Consider the following 21,246-nt stretch of genomic DNA (forward strand, 5'->3'; position numbering starts at 1 on the left):
AATTTCTGTGTTTCATCGTCAATATGAAGCTCCAAGGGTTACAGTAAACACACTGTGGTGCGTCGCAATCTAATACTGGCCTCTCAGCAACGGCACGTATACTAAGTGTTTGTAGCATTGCTCCCCCTGGACGTAAGTCGGCATTGTGCAACTATATTCTATCCCGATGCAATTTCTGTGTTTCATCGTCAATATGAAGCTCCAAGGGTTACAGTAAACACCCAGTGGTGCGTCGCAATCTAATACTGGACTCTCAGCAACAGCACGTATACTGCTGTTTGAAGCATTGCTCCCCCTGGACGTAAGTCGGCATTGTGCCTACTATATTCTATCCCGATGCAATTTCTGTGTTTCATCGTCAATATGAATCTCCAAGGGTTACAGTAAACACACTGTGGTGCGTCGCAATCTAATACTGGCCTCTCAGCAACGGCACGTATACAGACTGTTTGTAGCATTGCTCCCCCTGGACGTAAGTCGGCATTGTGCAACTATATTCTATCCCGATGCAATTTCTGTGTTTCATCGTCAATATGAAGCTCCAAGGGTTACAGTAAACACCCAGTGGTGCCTCGCAATCTAATACTGGACTCCCACCAACGGCACGTATACTGCTGTTTGTAGCATTGCTCCCCCTGGACGTAAGTCGGCATTGTGCCAACTATATTCTATCCCGATGCAATTTCTGTGTTTCATCGTCAATATGAAGCTCCAAGGGTTACAGTAAACACACTGTGGTGCCTCGCAATCTAATACTGGCCTCTCAGCAACGGCACGTATACAGACTGTTTGTAGCATTGCTCCCCCTGGACGTAAGTCGGCATTGCGCAACTATATTCTATCCCGATGCAATTTCTGTGTTTCATCGTCAATATGAAGCTCCAAGGGTTACAGTAAACACCCAGTGGTGCGTCGCAATCTAATACTGGACTCTCAGCAACGGCACCTATACTGCTGTTTGAAGCACTGCTCCCCCTGGACGTAAGTCGGCATTGTGCCAACTATATTCTATCCCGATGCAATTTCTGTGTTTCATCGTCAATATGAAGCTCCAAGGGTTACAGTAAACACACTGTGGTGCTTCGCAATCTAATACTGGCCTCTCAGTAACGGCACGTATACAGACTGTTTGTAGCATTGCTCCCCCTGGACGTAAGTCGGAATTGTGCAACTATATTGTATTTCGATGCATTTCTGTGTTTCATCGTCAATATGAAGCTCCAAGGGTTACAGTAAACACCCAGTGGTGCGTCGCAATCTAATACTGGAGTCTCAGCAACGGCACGTATACTGCTGTTTGAAGCATTGCTCCCCCTGGACGTAAGTCGGCATTGTGCCTACTATATACTATCCCGATGCAATTTCTGTGTTTCATCGTCAATATGAAGATCCAAGGGTTACAGTAAACACCCAGTGGTGCGCCGCAATCTAATACTGGCCTCTCAGCAATGGCACGTATACAGACTGTTTGTAGCATTGCTCCCCCTGGACGTAAGTCGGCATTGTGCCAACTATATTCTATCCCGATGCAATTTCTCTGTTTCATCGTCAATATGAAGCTCCAAGGTTACAGTAAACACCCAGTGGTGCATCGCAATCTAATACTGGCCTCTCAGCAACAGCACGTATGGCACTGTTTGAAGCATTGCTCCCCCTGGACTTAAGTCGGCATTGTGCCTACTATATTCTATCCCGATGCAATTTCTGTGTTTCATCGTCAATATGAAGCTCCAAGGGTTACAGTAAACACACTGTGGTGCGTCGCAATCTAATACTGGCCTCTCAGCAACGGCACGTATACTGCTGTTTGAAGCATTGCTCCCCCTGGACGTAAGTCGGCATTGTGCCAACTATATTCTATCCCGATGCAATTTCTGTGTTTCATCGTCAATATGAATCTCCAAGGGTTACAGTAAACACACTGTGGTGCGTCGCAATCTAATACTGGCCACTCAGCAACGGCACGTATACAGACTGTTTGTAGCATTGCTCCCCCTGGACGTAAGTCGGCATTGTGCAACTATATTCTATCCCGATGCAATTTCTGTGTTTCATCGTCAATATGAAGCTCCACGGGTTACAGTAAACACCCAGTGGTGCCTCGCAATCTAATACTGGACTCCCACCAACGGCACGTATACTGCTGTTTGTAGCATTGCTCCCCCTGGACGTAAGTCGGCATTGTGCCAACTATATCCTATCCCGATGCAATTTCTGTGTTTCATCGTCAATATGAAGCTGCAAGGGTTACAGTAAACACACTGTGGTGCGTCGCAATCTAATACTGGCCTCTCAGCAACGGCACGTATACAGACTGTTTGTAGCATTGCTCCCCCTGGACGTAAGTCGGCATTGTGCAACTATATTCTATCCCGATGCAATTTCTGTGTTTCATCGTCAATATGAAGCTCCAAGGGTTACAGTAAACACCCAGTGGTGCGTCGCAATCTAATACTGGACTCTCAGCAACGGCACGTATACTGCTGTTTGAAGCATTGCTCCCCCTGGACGTAAGTCGGCATTGTGCCAACTATATTCTATCCCGATGCAATTTCTGTGTTTCATCGTCAATATGAAGCTCCAAGGGTTACAGTAAACACACTGTGGTGCTTCGCAATCTAATACTGGCCTCTCAGTAACGGCACGTATACAGACTGTTTGTAGCATTGCTCCCCCTGGACGTAAGTCGGCATTGTGCAACTATATTGTATTTCGATGCATTTCTGTGTTTCATCGTCAATATGAAGCTCCAAGGGTTACAGTAAACACCCAGTGGTGCGTCGCAATCTAATACTGGAGTCTCAGCAACGGCACGTATACTGCTGTTTGAAGCATTGCTCCCCCTGGACGTAAGTCGGCATTGTGCCTACTATATACTATCCCGATGCAATTTCTGTGTTTCATCGTCAATATGAAGCTCCAAGGGATACAGTAAACACACTGTGGTGCGCCGCAATCTAATACTGGCCTCTCAGCAACGGCACGTATACAGACTGTTTGTAGCATTGCTCCCCCTGGACGTAAGTCGGCATTGTGCAACTATATTCTATCCCGATGCAATTTCTGTGTTTCATCGTCAATATGAAGCTCCAAGGGTTACAGTAAGCACCCAGTGGTGCGTCACAATCTAATACTGGCCTCTCAGCAACGGCACGTATACAGACTGTTTGTAGCATTGCTGCCCCTGGACGTAAGTCGGCATTGTGCAACTATATTCTATCCCGATGCAATTTCTGTGTTTCATCGTCAATATGAAGCTCCAAGTGTTACAGTAAACACCCAGTGGTGCGTCGCAATCTAATACTGGACTCTCAGCAACGGCACGTATACTGCTGTTTGAAGCATTGCTCCCCCTGGACGTAAGTCGGCATTGTGCCAACTATATTCTATCCCGATGCAATTTCTGTGTTTCATCGTCAATATGAAGCTCCAAGGGTTACAGTAAACACACTGTGGTGCTTCGCAATCTAATACTGGCCTCTCAGTAACGGCACGTATACAGACTGTTTGTAGCATTGCTCCCCCTGGACGTAAGTCGGCATTGTGCAACTATATTCTATCCCGATGCAATTTCTGTGTTTCATCGTCAATATGAAGCTCCAAGGGTTACAGTAAACACCCAGTGGTGCGTCGCAATCTAATACTGGACTCTCAGCAACGGCACGTATACTGCTGTTTGAAGCATTGCTCCCCCTGGACGTAAGTCGGCATTGTGCCAACTATATTCTATCCCGATGCAATTTCTGTGTTTCATCGTCAATATGAAGCTCCAAGGGTTACAGTAAACACACTGTGGTGCTTCGCAATCTAATACTGGCCTCTCAGTAACGGCACGTATACAGACTGTTTGTAGCATTGCTCCCCCTGGACGTAAGTCGGCATTGTGCAACTATATTGTATTTCGATGCATTTCTGTGTTTCATCGTCAATATGAAGCTCCAAGGGTTACAGTAAACACCCAGTGGTGCGTCGCAATCTAATACTGGAGTCTCAGCAACGGCACGTATACTGCTGTTTGAAGCATTGCTCCCCCTGGACGTAAGTCGGCATTGTGCCTACTATATACTATCCCGATGCAATTTCTGTGTTTCATCGTCAATATGAAGCTCCAAGGGATACAGTAAACACACTGTGGTGCGCCGCAATCTAATACTGGCCTCTCAGCAACGGCACGTATACAGACTGTTTGTAGCATTGCTCCCCCTGGACGTAAGTCGGCATTGTGCAACTATATTCTATCCCGATGCAATTTCTGTGTTTCATCGTCAATATGAAGCTCCAAGGGTTACAGTAAGCACCCAGTGGTGCGTCACAATCTAATACTGGCCTCTCAGCAACGGCACGTATACAGACTGTTTGTAGCATTGCTGCCCCTGGACGTAAGTCGGCATTGTGCAACTATATTCTATCCCGATGCAATTTCTGTGTTTCATCGTCAATATGAAGCTCCAAGGGTTAAAGTAAACACCCAGTGGTGCGTCGCAATCTAATACTGGACTCTCAGCAACGGCACGTATACTGCTTTTTGAAGCATTGCTCCCCCTGGACGTAAGTCGGCATTGTGCCTACCATATTCTATCCCGATGCAATTTCTGTGTTTCATCGTCAATATGAAGCTCCAAGGGTTACAGTAAACACACTGTGGTGCGTCGCAATCTAATACTGGCCTCTCAGCAACGGCACGTATACTAAGTGTTTGTAGCATTGCTCCCCCTGGACGTAAGTCGGCATTGTGCAACTACATTCTATCCCGATGCAATTTCTGTGTTTCATCGTCAATATGAAGCTCCAAGGGTTACAGTAAACACCCAGTGGCGCCTCGCAATCTAATACTGGACTCCCACCAACGGCACGTATACTGCTGTTTGAAGCATTGCTCCCCCTGGACGTAAGTCGGCATTGTGCCAACTATATTCTATCCCGATGCAATTTCTGTGTTTCATCGTCAATATGAAGCTCCAAGGGTTACAGTAAACACACTGTGGTGCGTCGCAATCTAATACTGGCCTCTCAGCAACGGCACGTATACAGACTGTTTGTAGCATTGCTCCCCCTGGACGTAAGTCGGCATTGTGCAACTATATTCTATCCCGATGCAATTTCTGTGTTTCATCGTCAATATGAAGCTCCAAGGGTTACAGTAAACACCCAGTGGTGCGTCGCAATCTAATACTGGACTCTCAGCAACGGCACGTATACTGCTGTTTGAAGCATTGCTCCCCCTGGACGTAAGTCGGCATTGTGCCAACTATATTCTATCCCGATGCAATTCCTGTGTTTCATCGTCAATATGAAGCTCCAAGGGTTGCAGTAAACACACTGTGGTGCGTCGCAATCTAATACTGGCCTCTCAGTAACGGCACGTATACAGACTGTTTGTAGCATTGCTCCCCCTGGACGTAAGTCGGCATTGTGCAACTATATTGTATTTCGATGCATTTCTGTGTTTCATCGTCAATATGAAGCTCCAAGGGTTACAGTAAACACACTGTGGAGCGTCGTAATCTAATACTGGCCTCTCAGCAACGGCACGTATACAGACTGTTTGTAGCATTGCTCCCCCTGGACGTAAGTCGGCATTGTGGAACTATATTCTATCCCGATGCCATTTCTGTGTTTCATCGTCAATATGAAGCTCCAAGGACTACAGTAAACACCCAGTGGTGCGTCGCACTCTAATACTGGACTCTCAGCAACGGCACGTATACTGCTGTTTGAAGCATTGCTCCCCCTGGACGTAAGTCGGCATTGTGCCTACTATATTCTATCCCGATGCAATTTCTGTGTTTCATCGTCAATATGAAGCTCCAAGGGATACAGTAAACACACTGTGGTGCGCCGCAATCTAATACTAGCCTCTCAGCAACGGCACGTATACAGACTGTTTGTAGCATTGCTCCCCCTGGACGTAAGTCGGCATTGTGCAACTATATTCTATCCCGATGCAATTTCTGTGTTTCATCGTCAATATGAAGCTCCAAGGGTTACAGTAAGCACCCAGTGGTGCGTCACAATCTAATACTGGCCTCTCAGCAACGGCACGTATACAGACTGTTTGTAGCATTGCTGCCCCTGGACGTAAGTCGGCATTGTGCAACTATATTCTATCCCGATGCAATTTCTGTGTTTCATCGTCAATATGAAGCTCCAAGGGTTACAGTAAACACCCAGTGGTGCGTCGCAATCTAATACTGGACTCTCAGCAACGGCACGTATACTGCTTTTTGAAGCATTGCTCCCCCTGGACGTAAGTCGGCATTGTGCCTACCATATTCTATCCCGATGCAATTTCTGTGTTTCATCGTCAATATGAAGCTCCAAGGGTTACAGTAAACACACTGTGGTGCGTCGCAATCTAATACTGGCCTCTCAGCAACGGCACGTAGACTAAGTGTTTGTAGCATTGCTCCCCCTGGACGTAAGTCGGCATTGTGCAACTATATTCTATCCCGATGCAATTTCTGTGTTTCATCGTCAATATGAAGCTCCAAGGGTTACAGTAAACACCCAGTGGTGCGTCGCAATCTAATACTGGACTCTCAGCAACAGCACGTATACTGCTGTTTGAAGCATTGCTCCCCCTGGACATAAGTCGGCATTGTGCCTACTATATTCTATCCCGATGCAATTTCTGTGTTTCATCGTCAATATGAATCTCCAAGGATTACAGTAAACACACTGTGGTGCGTCGCAATCTAATACTGGCCTCTCAGCAACGGCACGTATACAGACTGTTTGTAGCATTGCTCCCCCTGGACGTAAGTCGGCATTGTGCAACTATATTCTATCCCGATGCAATTTCTGTGTTTCATCGTCAATATGAAGCTCCAAGGTTTACAGTAAACACCCAGTGGTGCCTCGCAATCTAATACTGGACTCCCACCAACGGCACGTATACTGCTGTTTGAAGCATTGCTCCCCCTGGACGTAAGTCGGCATTGTGCCAACTATATTCTATCCCGATGCAATTTCTGTGTTTCATCGTCAATATGAAGCTCCAAGGGTTACAGTAAACACACTGTGGTGCGTCGCAATCTAATACTGGCCTCTCAGCAACGGCACGTATACAGACTGTTTGTAGCATTGCTCCCCCTGGACGTAATTCGGCATTGTGCAACTATATTCTATCCCGATGCAATTTCTGTGTTTCATCGTCAATATGAAGCTCCAAGGGTTACAGTAAACACCCAGTGGTGCGTCGCAATCTAATACTGGACTCTCAGCAACGGCACGTATACTGCTGTTTCAAGCATTGCTCCCCCTGGACGTAAGTCGGCATTGTGCCAACTATATTCTATCCCGATGCAATTTCTGTGTTTCATCGTCAATATGAAGATCCAAGGGTTACAATAAACACCCAGTGGTGCGTCGCAATCTAATACTGGCCTCTCAGCAACGGCACGTATACAGACTGTTTGTAGCATTGCTCCCCCTGGACGTAAGTCGGCATTGTGCAACTATATTCTATCCCGATGCAATTTCTGTGTTTCATCGTCAATATGAAGCTCCAAAAGTTACAGTAAACACCCAGTGGTGCGTCGCAATCTAATACTGGACTCTCAGCAACGGCACGTATACAGACTGTTTGTAGCATTGCTCCCCCTGGACGTAAGTCGGCATTGTGCCAACTATATTCTATCCCGATGCAATTTCTGTGTTTCATCGTCAATATGAAGCTCCAAGGGTTACAGTAAACACACTGTGGTGCGTCGCAATCTAATACTGGACTCTCAGCAACGGCACGTATACAGACTGTTTGTAGCATTGCTCCCCCTGTACGTAAGTCGGCATTGTGCAACTATATTCTATCCCGATGCAATTTCTGTGTTTCATCGTCAATATGAAGCTCCAAGGGTTACAGTAAACACCCAGTGGTGCGTCGCAATCTAATACTAGACTCTCAGCAACGGCACGTATACTGCTGTTTGAAGCATTGCTCCCCCTGGACGTAAGTCGGCATTGTGCCAACTATATTCTATCCCGATGCAATTTCTGTGTTTCATCGTCAATATGAAGCTCCAAGGGTTACAGTAAACACACTGTGGTGCGTCGCAATCTAATACTGGCCTCTCAGCAACGGCACGTATACAGAATGTTTGTAGCATTGCTCCCCCTGGACTTAAGTCGGCATTGTGCAACTATATTCTATCCCGATGCAAATTCTGTGTTTCATCGTCAATATGAAGCTCCAAGGGTTACAGTAAACACCCAGTGGTGCGTCGCAATCTAATACTGGCCTCTCAGCAACGGCACGTATACTGCTGTTTGAAGCATTACTCCCCCTGGACGTAAGTCGGCATTGTGCCAACTATATTCAATCCCGATGCAATTTCTGTGTTTCATCGTCAATATGAAGCTCCAAGGGTTACAGTAAACACACTGTGGTGCGTCGCAATCTAATACTGGCCTCTCAGCAACGGCACGTATACAGACTGTTTGTAGCATTGCTCCATCTGTACGTAAGTCGGCATTGTGCCAACTATATTCTATCCCGATGCAATTTCTGTGTTTCATCGTCAATATGAAGCTCCAAGTGTTACAGTAAACACCCAGTGGTGCGTCGCAATCTAATACTGAACTCTCAGCAACGGCACGTATACTGCTGTTTGTAGCATTGCTCCCCCTGGACGTAAGTCGGCATTGTGCCAACTATATTCTATCCCGATGCAATTTCTGTGTTTCATCGTCAATATGAAGCTCCAAGGGTTACAGTAAACACGCTGTGGTGCGTCGCAATCTAATACTGGCCTCTCAGTAACGGCACGTATACAGACTGTTTGTAGCATGGCTCCCCCTGGACGTAAGTCGGCATTGTGCCAACTATATTCTATCCCGATGCAATTTCTCTGTTTCATCGTCAATATGAAGCTCCAAGGTTACAGTAAACACCCAGTGGTGCATCGCAATCTAATACTGGCCTCTCAGCAACGGCACGTATGCTGCTGTTTGAAGCATTGCTCCCCCTGGACTTAAGTCGGCATTGTGCCTACTATATTCTATCCCGATGCAATTTCTGTGTTTCATCGTCAATATGAAGCTCCAAGGGTTACAGTAAACACACTGTGGTGCGTCGCAATCTAATACTGGTCTCTCAGCAACGGCACGTATACTGCTGTTTGAAGCATTGCTCCCCCTGGACGTAAGTCGGCATTGTGCCAACTATATTCAATCCCGATGCTATTTCTGTGTTTCATCGTCAATTTGAAGCTCCAAGGGTTACAGTAAACACCCAGTGGTGCGTCGCAATCTAATACTGGACTCTCAGCAACGGCACGTATGCTGCTGTTTGAAGCATTGCTCCCCCTGGACGTAAGTCGGCATTGTGCCAACTATATTCTATCCCGATGCAATTTCTGTGTTTCATCGTCAATATGAAGCTCCAAGGGTTACAGTAAACACACTGTGGTGCGTCGCAATCTAATACTGGCCTCTCAGCAACGGCAGGTATACAGACTGTTTGTAGCATTGCTCCCCCTGGACGTAAGTCGGCATTGTGCAACTATATTCTATCCCGATGCAATTTCTGTGTTTCATCGTCAATATGAAGCTCCAAGGGTTACAGTAAACACCCAGTGGTGCGTCGCAATCTAATACTGGCCTCTCAGCAACGGCACGTATACTGCTGTTTGAAGCAGTGCTCCCCCTGGACGTAAGTCGGCATTGTGCCAACTATATTCTATCCCGATGCAATTTCTGTGTTTCATCGTCAATATGAAGCTCCAAGGGTACAGTAAACACACTGTGGTGCGTCGCAATCTAACACTGGCCTCTCAGCAACGGCACGTATACAGACTGTTTGTAGCATTGCTCGCCCTCTACGTAAGTCGGCATTGTGCCAACTGTATTCTATCCCGATGCAATTTCTGTGTTTCATCGTCAATATGAAGCTCCAAGGGTTACAGTAAACACACTGTGGTGCGTCGCAATCTAATACTGGACTCTCAAAAACTTCAGGTATACAGACAGTTTGTAGCATTGCTCCCCCTGGACGTAAGTCGGCATTGTGCCAACTATATTCTATCCCGATGCAATTTCTGTGTATCATCGTCAATATGAAGCTCCAAGGGTTACAGTAAACACACTGTGGTGCGTCGCAATCTAAAACTGGCCTCTCAGCAACGGCACGTATACAGACTGTTTGTAGCATTGCTCCCCCTGGACGTAAGTCGGCATTGTGCCAACTATATTCTATCCCGATGCAATTTCTGTGTTTCATCGTCAATATGAAGCTCCAAGGGTTACAGTAAACACACTGTGGTGCGTCGCAATCTAATACTGGCCTCCCAGTAACGGCAGGTATACAGACTGTTTGTAGCATTGCTCCCCCTGGACGTAAGTCGGCATTGTGCAACTCTATTCTATCCCGATGCAATTTCTGTGTTTCATCGTCAATATGAAGCTCCAAGGGTTACAGTAAACACCCAGTGGTGCGTCGCAATCTAATACTGGACTCTCAGCAACGGCACGTATACTGCTGTTTGAAGCATTGCTCCCCCTGGACGTAAGTCGGCATTGTGCCTACTATATTCTATCCCGATGCAATTTCTGTGTTTCATCGTCAATATGAAGCTCCAAGGGTTACAGTAAACACACTGTGGTGCGTCGTAATCTAATACTGGCCTCTCAGCAACGGCACGTATACAGACTGTTTGTAGCATTGCTCCCCCTGGACGTAAGTCGGCATTGTGCCAACTATATTCTATCCCGATGCAATTTCTGTGTTTCATCGTCAATATGAAGCTCCAAGGGTTACAGTAAACACACTGTGGTGCGTCGCAATCTAATACTGGCCTCTCAGTAACGGCATGTATACAGACTGTTTGTAGCATTGCTCCCCCTGGACGTAAGTCGGCATTGTGCCAACTATATTCTATCCCGATGCAATTTCTCTGTTTCATCGTCAATATGAAGCTCCAAGGTTACAGTAAACACCCAGTGGTGCATCGCAATCTAATACTGGCCTCTCAGCAACGGCACGTATACTGCTGTTTGAAGCATTGCTCCCCCTGGACGTAAGTCGGCATTGTGCCAACTATATTCTATCCCGATGCAATTTCTGTGTTTCATCGTCAATATGAAGCTCCAAGGGTTACAATAACACCCAGTGGTGCGTCGCAATCTAATACTGGCCTCTCAGCAACGGCACGTATACTGCTGTTTGAAGCATTGCTCCCCCTGGACGTAAGTCGGCATTGTGCCAACTATATTCTATCCCGATGCAATTTCTGTGTTTCATCGTCAATATGAAGCTCCAAGGGTTACAGTAAACACACTGTGGTGCGTCGCAATCTAATACTGGCCTCTCAGCAACGGCACGTATACAGACTGTTTGTAGCATTGCTCCCCCTGTACGTAAGTCGGCATTGTGCCAACTATATTCTATCCCGATGCAATTTCTGTGTTTCATCGTCAATATGAACCTCCAAGGGTTACAGTAAACACCCAGTGGTGCGTCGCAATCTAATACTGGACTCTAAGCAACGACACGTATACTGCTGTTTGAAGCATTGCTCCCCCTGGACGTAAGTCGGCATTGTGCCAACTATATTCTATCCCGATGCAATTTCTGTGTTTCATCGTCAATATGAAGCTCCAAGGGTTACAGTAAACACCCAGTGGTGCGTCGCAATCTAATACTGGACTCTCAGCAACGGCACGTATACAGACTGTTTGAAGCATTGCTCCCCCTGGACGTAAGTCGGCATTGTGCCTACTATATTCTATCCCGATGCAATTTCTGTGTTTCATCGTCAATATGAAGCTCCAAGGGTTACAGTAAACACACTGTGGTGCGTCGCAATCTAATACTGGCCTCTCAGTAACGGCACATATACAGACTGTTTGTAGCATTGCTCCCCCTGGACGTAAGTCGGCATTGTGCCAACTCTATTCTATCCCGATGCAATTTCTGTGTTTCATCGTCAACATGAAGCTCCAAGGGTTACAGTAAACACACTGTGGTGCGTCGCAATCTAATACTGGCCTCCCAGTAACGGCACTTATACAGACTGTTTGTAGCATTGCTCCCCCTGGACGTAAGTCGGCATTGTGCCAACTATATTCTATCCCGATGCAATTTCTGTGTTTCATCGTCAATATGAACCTCCAAGGGTTACAGTAAACACCCAGTGGTGCGTCGCAATCTAATACTGGACTCTAAGCAACGACACGTATACTGCTGTTTGAAGCATTGCTCCCCCTGGACGTAAGTCGGCATTGTGCCAACTATATTCTATCCCGATGCAATTTCTGTGTTTCATCGTCAATATGAAGCTCCAAGGGTTACAGTAAACACCCAGTGGTGCGTCGCAATCTAATACTGGACTCTCAGCAACGGCACGTATACTGCTATTTGACGCATTGCTCCCCCTGGACGTAAGTTGGCAAAGTGCCTACTATATTCTATCCCGATGCAATTTCTGTGTTTCATCGTCAATATGAAGCTCCAAGGGTTACAGTAAACACACTGTGGTGCTCGCAATCTAATACTGGCCTCTCAGCAACGGCACGTATACAGACTGTTTGAAGCATTGCTCCCCCTGGACGTAAGTCGGCATTGTGCCTACTATATTCTATCCCGATGCAATTTCTGTGTTTCATCGTCAATATGAAGCTCCAAGGGTTACAGTAAACACACTGTGGTGCGTCGCAATCTAATACTGGCCTCTCAGTAACGGCACATATACAGACTGTTTGTAGCATTGCTCCCCCTGGACGTAAGTCGGCATTGTGCCAACTCTATTCTATCCCGATGCAATTTCTGTGTTTCATCGTCAACATGAAGCTCCAAGGGTTACAGTAAACACACTGTGGTGCGTCGCAATCTAATACTGGCCTCCCAGTAACGGCACGTATACAGACTGTTTGTAGCATTGCTCCCCCTGGACGTAAGTCGGCATTGTGCCAACTATATTCTAACCCGATGCAATTTCTCTGTTTCATCGTCAATATGAAGCTCCAAGGTTACAGGAAACACCCAGTGGTGCATCGCAATCTAATACTGGCCTCTCAGCAACGGCACGTATACTGCTGTTTGAAGCATTGCTCCCCCTGGACGTAAGTCGGCATTGTGCCTACTATATTCTATCCCGATGCAATTTCTGTGTTTTATCGTCAATATGAAGCTCCAAGGGTTACAGTAAACACACTGTGGTGCGTCGCAATCTAATACTGGCCTCTCAACAACGGCACGTATACTGCTGTTTGAAGCATTGCTCCCCCTGGACGTAAGTCGGCATTGTGCCTACTATATTCTATCCCGATGCAATTTCTGTGTTTCATCGTCAATATGAAGCTCCAAGGGTTACAGTAAACACACTGTGGTGAGTCGCAATCTAAAACTGGCCTCTCAGCAACGGCACGTATACAGACTGTTTGTAGCATTGCTCCCCCTGGACGTAAGTCGGCATTGTGCCAACTATATTCTATCCCGAAACAATTTCTGTGTTTCATCGTCAATATGAAGCTCCAAGGGTTACAGTAAACACCCAGTGGTGCGTCGCAATCTAATACTGGACTCTCAGCAACGGCACGTATACTGCTGTTTGAAGCATTGCTCCCCCTGGACGTAAGTCGGCATTGTGCCAACTATATTCTATCCCGATGCAATTTCTGTGTTTCATCGTCAATATGAAGCTCCAAGGGTTACAGTAAACACACTGTGGTGCGTCGCAATCTAATACTGGCCTCTCAGCAACGGCACGTATACAGACTGTTTGTAGCATTGCTCCCCCTGGACGTAAGTCGGCAATGTGCCTACTATATTCTATCCCGATGCAATTTCTGTGTGTCATCGTCAATATGAAGCTCCAAGGGTTACAGTAAACACACTGTGGTGCTCACAATCTAATACTGGCCTCTCAGCAACGGCACGTATACTGCTGTTTGAAGCATTGCTCCCCCTGGACGTAAGTCGGCATTGTGCCAACTATATTCTATCCCGATGCAATTTCTGTGTTTCATCGTCAATATGAAGCTCCAAAGGTTACAGTAAACACCCAGTGGTGCGTCGCAATCTAATACTGGCCTCTCAGCAACGGCACGTATACTGCTGTTTGAAGCATTGCTCCCCCTGGACGTAAGTCGGCATTGTGCAACTATATTCTATCCCGATGCAATTTCTGTGTTTCATCGTCAATATGAAGCTCCAAGGGTTACAGTAAACACCCAGTGGTGCGTCGCAATCTAATACTGGCCTCTCAGCAACGGCACGTATACTGATGTTTGAAGCAGTGCTCCCCCTGGACGTAAGTCGGCATTGTGCCAACTATATTCTATCCCGATGCAATTTCTGTGTTTCATCGTCAATATGAAGCTCCAAGGGTTACAGTAAACACACTGTGGTGCGTCGCAATCTAATACTGGCCTCTCAGCAACGGCACGTATACAGACTGTTTGTACCATTGCTTCCCCTGGACGTAAGTCGGCATTGTGCCAACTGTATTCTATCCCGATGCAATTTCTGTGTTTCATCGTCAATATGAAGCTCCAAGGGTTACAGTAAACACCCAGTGGTGCGTCGCAATCTAATACTGGACTCTCAGCAACGGCACGTATACTGCTGTTTGAAGCATTGCTCCCCCTGGACGTAAGTCGGCATTGTGCAACTATATTCTATCCCGATGCAATTTCTGTGTTTCATCGTCAATATGAAGCTCCAAGGGTTACAGTAAACACCCAGTGGTGCGTCGCAATCTAATACTGGCCTCTCAGCAACGGCACGTATACTGCTGTTTGAAGCAGTGCTCCCCCTGGACGTAAGTCGGCATTGTGCCAACTATATTCTATCCCGATGCAATTTCTGTGTTTCATCGTCAATATGAAGCTCCAAGGGTTACAGTAAACACACTGTGGTGCGTCGCAATCTAATACTGGCCTCTCAGTAACGGCACGTATACAGACTGTTTGTAGCATTGCTCCCCCTGGACGTAAGTCGGCATTGTGCCAACTATATTCTATCCCGATGCAATTTCTCTGTTTCATCGTCAATATGAAGCTCCAAGGTTACAGTAAATACCCAGTGGTGCATCGCAATCTAATACTGGCCTCTCAGCAACGGCACGTATACTGCTGTTTGAAGCATTGCTCCCCCTGGACGTAAGTCGGCATTGTGCCAACTATATTCTATCCCGATGCAATTTCTGTGTTTCATCGTCAATATGAAGCTCCAAGGGTTACAGTAAACACCCAGTGGTGCGTCGCAATCTAATACTGGCCTCTCAGCAACGGCACGATTACTGCTGTTTGAAGCATTGCTCCCCCTGGACGTAAGTCGGCATTGTGCCAACTATATTCTATCCCGATGCAATTTCTGTGTTTCATCGTCAATATGAAGCTCCAAGGGTTACAGTAAACACACTGTGGTGCGTCGCAATCTAATACTGGCCTCTCAGCAACGGCACGTATACAGACTGTTTGTAGCATTGCTCCCCCTGTACGTAAGTCGGCATTGTGCCAACTATATTCTATCCCGATGCAATTTCTGTGTTTCATCGTCAATATGAAGCTCCAAGGGTTACAGTAAACACCCAGTGGTGCGTCGCAATCTAATACTGGACTCTAAGCAACGACACGTATACTGCTGTTTGAAGCATTGCTCCCCCTGGACGTAAGTCGGCATTGTGCCAACTATATTCTATCCCGATGCAATTTCTGTGTTTCATCGTCAATATGAAGCTCCAAGGGTTACAGTAAACACCCAGTGGTGCGTCGCAATCTAATACTGGACTCTCAGCAACGGCACGTATACTGCTGTTTGACGCATTGCCCCCCCTGGACGTAAGTTGGCAATGTGCCTACTATATTCTATCCCGATGCAATTTCTGTGTTTCATCGTCAATATGAAGCTCCAAGGGTTACAGTAAACACACTGTGGTGCTCGCAATCTAATACTGGCCTCTCAGCAACGGCACGTATACAGACTGTTTGAAGCATTGCTCCCCCTGGACGTAAGTCGGCATTGTGCCTACTATATTCTATCCCGATGCGATTTCTGTGTTTCATCGGCAATATGAAGCTCCAAGGGTTACAGTAAACACACTGTGGTGCGTCGCAATCTAATACTGGCCTCTCAGTAACGGCACATATACAGACTGTTTGTAGCATTGCTCCCCCTGGACGTAAGTCGGCATTGTGCCAACTCTATTCTATCCCGATGCAATTTCTGTGTTTCATCGTCAATATGAAGCTCCAAGGGTTACAGTAAACACACTGTGGTGCGTCGCAATCTAATACTGGCCTCTCAGTAACGGCACGTATACAGACTGTTTGTAGCATTGCTCCCCCTGGACGTAAGTCGGCATTGTGCCAACTATATTCTATCCCGATGCAATTTCTCTGTTTCATCGTCAATATGAAGCTCCAAGGTTACAGGAAACACCCAGTGGTGCATCGCAATCTAATACAGGCCTCTCAGCAACGGCACGTATACTGCTGTTTGAGGCATTGCTCCCCCTGGACGTAAGTCGGCATTGTGCCTACTATATTCTATCCCGATGCAATTTCTGTGTTTTATCGTCAATATGAAGCTCCAAGGGTTACAGTAAACACACTGTGGTGCGTCGCAATCTAATACTGGCCTCTAAACAACGGCACGTATACTGCTGTTTGAAGCATTGCTCCCCCTGGACGTAAGTCGGCATCGTGCCTACTATATTCTATCCCGATGCAATTTCTGTGTTTCATCGTCAATATGAAGCTCCAAGGGTTACAGTAAACACACTGTGGTGCGTCGCAATCTAAAACTGGCCTCCCAGCAACGGCACGTATACAGACTGTTTGTAGCATTGCTCCCCCTGGACGTAAGTCGGCATTGTGCCAACTATATTCTATCCCGATACAATTTCTGTGTTTCATCGTCAATATGAAGCTCCAAGGGTTACAGTAAACACCCAGTGGTGCGTCGCAATCTAATACTGGACTCTCAGCAACGGCACGTATACTGCTGTTTGAAGCATTGCCCCCCTGGACGTAAGTCGGCATTGTGCCAACTATATTCTATCCCGATGCAATTTCTGTGTTTCATCGTCAATATGAAGCTCCAAGGGTTACAGTAAACACACTGCGGTGCGTCGCAATCTAAAACTGGCCTCTCAGCAACGGCACGTATACAGACTGTTTGTAGCATTGCTCCCCCTGGACGTAAGTCGGCATTGTGCCAACTATATTCTATCCCGATACAATTTCTGTGTTTCATCGTCAATATGAAGCTCCAAGGGTTACAGTAAACACCCAGTGGTGCGTCGCAATCTAATACTGGACTCTCAGCAATGGCACGTATACTGCTGTTTGAAGCAGTGCTCCCCCTGGACGTAAGTCGGCATTGTGCCAACTATATTCTATCCCGATGCAATTTCTGTGTTTCATCGTCAATATGAAGCTCCAAGGGTTACAGTAAACACACTGTGGTGCGTCGCAATCTAATACTGGCCTCTCAGCAACGGCACGTATACAGACTGTTTGTACCATTGCTTCCCCTGGACGTAAGTCGGCATTGTGCCAACTATATTCTATCCCGATGCAATTTCTGTGTTTCATCGTCAATATGAAGCTCCAAGGGTTACAGTAAACACACTGTGGTGCGTCGCAATCTAATACTGGCCTCTCAGCAACGTCACGTATACTGCTGTATGAAGCATTGCTCCCCCTGGACGTAAGTCGGCATTGTGCCAACTGTATTCTATCCCGATGCAATTTCTGTGTTTCATCGTCAATATGAAGCTCCGAGGGTTACAGTAAACACACTGTGGTGCGTCGCAATCTAATACTGGCCTCTCAGCAACGGCAGGTATACAGACTGTTTGTAGCATTGCTCCCCCTGGACGTAAGTCGGCATTGTGCCAACTATATTCTATCCCGATGCAATTTCTGTGTTTCATCGTCAATATGAAGCTCCAAGGGTTACAGTAAACACACTGTGTTGCGTCGCAATCTAATACTGGCCTCTCAACAACGGCACGTATACAGACTGTTTGTAGCATTGCTCCCCCTGGACGTAAGTCGGCATTGTGCCAACTATATTCTATCCCGATGCAATTTCTGTGTTTCATCGTCAATATGAAGCTCCAAGGGTTACAGTAAACACACTGTGGTGCGTCGCAATCTAAAACTGGCCTCTCAGCAACGGCACGTATAAAGACTGTTTGTAGCATTGCTCCCCCTGGACGTAAGTCGGCATTGTGCCAACTATATTCTATCCCGATGCAATTTCTGTGTTTCATCGTCAATATGAAGCTCCAAGGGTTACAGTAAACACCCAGTGGTGCGTCGCAATCTAATACTGGACTCTCAGCAACGGCACGTATACTGCTGTTTGACGCATTGCTCCCCCTGGACGTAAGTTGGCAATGTGCCTACAATATTCTATCCCGATGCAATTTCTGTGTTTCATCGTCAATATGAAGCTCCAAGGGTTACAGTAAACACACTGTGGTGCTCGCAATCTAATACTGGCCTCTCAGCAACGGCACGTATACAGACTGTTTGAAACATTGCTCCCCCTAGACGTAAGTCGGCATTGTGCCTACTATATTCTATCCCGATGCAATTTCTGTGTTTCATCGTCAATATGAAGCTCCAAGGGTTACAGTAAACACACTGTGGTGCGTCGCAATCTAATACTGGCCTCTCAGTAACGGCACATATACAGACTGTTTGTAGCATTGCTCCCCCTGGACGTAAGTCGGCATTGTGCCAACTCTATTCTATCCCGATGCAATTTCTGTGTTTCATCGTCAATATGAAGCTCCAAGTGTTACAATAAACACACTGTGGTGCGTCGCAATCTAATACTGGCCTCTCAGTAACGACACGTATACAGACTGTTTGTAGCATTGCTCCCCCTGGACGTAAGTCGGCATTGTGCCAACTATATTCTATCCCGATGCAATTTCTCTGTTTCATCGTCAATATGAAGCTCCAAGGTTACAGGAAACACCCAGTGGTGCATCGCAATCTAATACTGGCCTCTCAGCAACGGCACGTATACTGCTGTTTGAGGCATTGCTCCCCCTGGACGTAAGTCGGCATTGTGCCTACTATATTCTATCCCGATGCAATTTCTGTGTTTTATCGTCAATATGAAGCTCCAAGGGTTACAGTAAACACACTGTGGTGCGTCGCAATCTAATACTGGCCTCTCAACAACGGCACGTATACTGCTGTTTGAAGCATTGCTCCCTCTGGACGTAAGTCGGCATTGTGCCTACTATATTCTATCCAGATGCAATTTCTGTGTTTCATCGTCAATATGAAGCTCCAAGGGTTACAGTAAACACACTGTGGTGCGTCGCAATCTAAAACTGGCCTCCCAGCAACGGCACGTATACAGACTGTTTGTAGCATTGCTCCCCCTGGACGTAAGTCGGCATTGTGCCAACTATATTCTATCCCGATACAATTTCTGTGTTTCATCGTCAATATGAAGCTCCAAGGGTTACAGTAAACACCCAGTGGTGCGTCGCAATCTAATACTGGACTCTCAGCAACGGCACGTATACTGCTGTTTGAAGCATTGCTCCCCCTGGACGTAAGTCGGCATTGTGCCAACTATATTCTATCCCGATGCAATTTCTGTGTTTCATCGTCAATATGAAGCTCGAAGGGTAACAGTAAACACACTGCGGTGCGTCGCAATCTAAAACTGGCCTCTCAGCAACGGCACGTATACAGACTGTTTGTAGCATTGCTCCCCCTGGACGTAAGTCGGCATTGTGCCAACTATATTCTATCCCGATACAATTTCTGTGTTTCATCGTCAATATGAAGCTCCAAGGGTTACAGTAAACACCCAGTGGTGCGTCGCAATCTAATACTGGACTCTCAGCAACGGCACGTATACTGCTGTTTGAAGCATTGCTCCCCCTGGACGTAAGTCGGCATTGTGCCAACTATATTTTATCCCGATGCAATTTCTGTGTTTCATCGTCAATATGAAGCTCCAAGGGTTACAGTAAACACCCAGTGGTGCGTCGCAATCTAATACTGGCCTCTCAGCAACGGCACGTATACTGCTGTTTGAAGCATTGCTCCCCCTGGACGTAAGTCGGCATTGTGCAACTATATTCTATCCCGATGCAATTTCTGTGTTTCATCGTCAATATGAAGCTCCAAGGGTTACAGTAAACACCCAGTGGTGCGTCGCAATCTAATACTGGCCTCTCAGCAACGGCACGTATACTGCTGTTTGAAGCAGTACTCCCCCTGGACGTAAGTCGGGATTGTGCCAACTATATTCTATCCCGATGCAATTTCTGTGTTTCATCGTCAATATGAAGCTCCAAGGGTTACAGTAAACACACTGTGGTGCGTCGCAATCTAATACTGGCCTCTCAGCAACGGCACGTATACAGACTGTTTGTACCATTGCTTCCCCTGGACGTAAGTCGGCATTGTGCCAACTATATTCTATCCCGATGCAATTTCTGTGTTTCATCGTCAATATGAAACTCCAAGGGTTACAGTAAACACACTGTGGTGCGTCGCAATCTAATACTGGCCTCTCAGCAACGGCACGTATACTGCTGTTTGAAGCATTGCTCCCCCTGGACGTAAGTCGGCATTGTGCCAACTGTATTCTATCCCGATGCAATTTCTGTGTTTCATCGTCAATATGAAGCTCCGAGGGTTACAGTAAACACACTGTGGTGCGTCGCAATCTAATACTGGCCTCTCAGCAACGGCACGTATACAGACTGTTTGTAGCATTGCTCCCCCTGGACGTAAGTCGGCATTGTGCCAACTATATTCTATCCCGATGCAATTTCTGTGTTTCATCGTCAATATGAAGCTCCAAGGGTTACAGTAAACACACTGTGTTGCGTCGCAATCTAATACCGGCCTCTCAGCAACGGCACGTATACAGACTGTTTGTAGCATTGCTCCCCCTGGACGTAAATCGGCATTGTGCCAACTATATTCTATCCCGATGCAATTTCTGTGTTTCATCGTCAATATGAAGCTCCAAGGGTTACAGTAAACACACTGTGGTGCGTCGCAATCTAAAACTGGCCTCTCAGCAACGGCACGTATAAAGACTGTTTGTAGCATTGCTCCCCCTGGACGTAAGTCGGCATTGTGCCAACTATATTCTATCCCGATGCAATTTCTGTGTTTCATCGTCAATATAAAGCGCCAAGGGTTACAGTAAACACACTGTGTTGCGTCGCAATCTAATACTGGCTTTTCAGCAACGGCACGTATACAGACTGTTTGTAGCATTGCTCCCCCTGGACGTAAATCGGCATTGTG

Source organism: Schistocerca cancellata, chromosome 9, assembly GCF_023864275.1.
Source record: "Schistocerca cancellata isolate TAMUIC-IGC-003103 chromosome 9, iqSchCanc2.1, whole genome shotgun sequence".
Lineage (NCBI taxonomy): Eukaryota > Metazoa > Arthropoda > Insecta > Orthoptera > Acrididae > Schistocerca > Schistocerca cancellata.